This window comes from Erpetoichthys calabaricus, chromosome 17, assembly GCF_900747795.2.
Source record: "Erpetoichthys calabaricus chromosome 17, fErpCal1.3, whole genome shotgun sequence".
NCBI lineage: Eukaryota > Metazoa > Chordata > Cladistia > Polypteriformes > Polypteridae > Erpetoichthys > Erpetoichthys calabaricus.
The window spans coordinates 11,827,660-11,829,710 of record NC_041410.2 but is presented as its reverse complement, the minus strand read 5'-3'; positions in this window follow the sequence as shown (position 1 = coordinate 11,829,710).

Here is a 2,051-nt window from a genome sequence, read left to right as displayed (position 1 = left end):
GTCTTATCATACATATTTCATACCAGGGATTTTTCCTGCCTTACATCCAAACCTGCTGTGGTAGGCCCCAGGTTTCCTGCGATCCTACTCTGGATAAACAGGTTTATATGATGTATATATTGTTCTTAATCTCAGACGCTGTCTCTGTTGTTTTATGCCTGTCTGTACTCCTATTACCTGCTCTTGCTCTGCTCATTATGGGTTTACTGTTCTTATGGTGGGCTATTCAAGTCTCACTTCCCCTAACCTTAGCACTACATGTTTGTTTGTTTTTCTTTGTTTCCCTCAATACAGCCAAGTGGGGTCTACACACTGATTCTAGTCTGAGAGCCCTGTTCTTCCTAAGCCCCCATGATTTTCATGATCACTCCTGTCAGAATACAGTAGATTCTGTTTTCTGATTTTTTGATATCTTTTTAGGCCTGCAGGTGGCAAAATTCTGTCTATAAATTGTTTGTGCCTGAGATGGAATCAGAGATCAATATGGCCGGTAGAAAATAACAAAGCCCAGAATATTGTCTTGGAGCAGGAAATGTTGTCTGCTGTAGACATTTAGAGTAAAACCCTCAAACCTTAAAATTCACCTAAATTTCATTACAAATTGGCCCATTGTGTGCAATAAAAGAAAAAGATAAAAAGTGCCAACAGTCAGCACAGATTTATTCTGCACAAATGACATAGAAAATATTTAAAAAATTATAAAATTGTGTGAAATTGTTCATATTCAATGTCTGGTTTTGATTATGTTTGTTTTTATCAGACAAAAACAAAACCAGATAGTAAACCATGTAGATAGATAGATAGATAGATAGATAGATAGATAGATAGATAGATAGATAGATAGATAGATAGATAGATAGATACTTTATTAATCCCAAGGGGAAATTCACACACTCCAGCAGCAGCATATTGATAAAAAAAACAATATTAATACATGTAGTAAGCTTCCATTAACATTAAACTCGTATCCAAATCCGTTAAGTGTACAGTTGTCTGATTGTGACACAAAACTAAACTCCATAGGAGCTCTATGCCATAATTACTAAAACTAAAACTCACACTAATAGATCCATCCATCCATCCATTTTCCATCCATCCATCCATTTTCCAACCCGCTGAATCCGAACACAGGGTCACGGGGGTCTGCTGGAGTCAATCCCAGGGCACAAGGCAGGAACCAATCCCAGGCAGGGTGCCAACCCACCACAGGACACTAATAGATATACAAATAAAATAGAAATGTCTTTGTGAAATAAAAACTAAACTAAAACTAAAAACACATGATGAAGGAAAACTAAAACTAAACTGAATTTCCAAGTAAGGTCAGAAAAAATATAGAAATAAAAACTAATATAAAAAGGCAAAACTGTAATAAATTTGGTCTGCACCCTGCACATCGCAATTTGTTGTTTAGAAATGTCCCTGGGCGACATGACATTTTTAGACATTCGGACTCCAAGCCAATGTCCGATTATGTTGTTTTATATTATTTCTCCTTACTAGCGATGTTCGGGCACAATAACATGAACAAACAACAATAATAATAAAAATCCTCAAACTGTAGCATGGAAGAGACTGACATATGGTATCGCTCTGAAAAACTACTCTGACACATTTTTTAAAACTGAAGAACCACACACAATCGAGTGCCAATAAAGAACCAGGATTTTTCAGGGTGTACACACTGCGAAAACTGGCATTGGATCATTCTTGTGCGTAGACTTTGAAAAATAAATGGCAAAAGAGAAATTGCATTTTCATTTTATAATTATAATTTTCATTTCCTTTTTTTTTTTGCAGAAAATGTCTGCCATAATCATCAGTTCAAACGCGTCTTTATATTTATATTTAAAGACGCGTGTATTTATCTGTTTAAAAACGTTTTCGACCGTTAAATGTATTACTACGTACTGTAAATTAAAAGCGTGTGCTTTTTGACGGGGACTTTCTACAGCGTCCATTACGTTAATCGCAGGGAGCTGTTCGGGATTTCAGACCGCGACTCCTGGCGGCGCTGCTTTATTTGTACACGTCGTTTATGAAACCGAAAG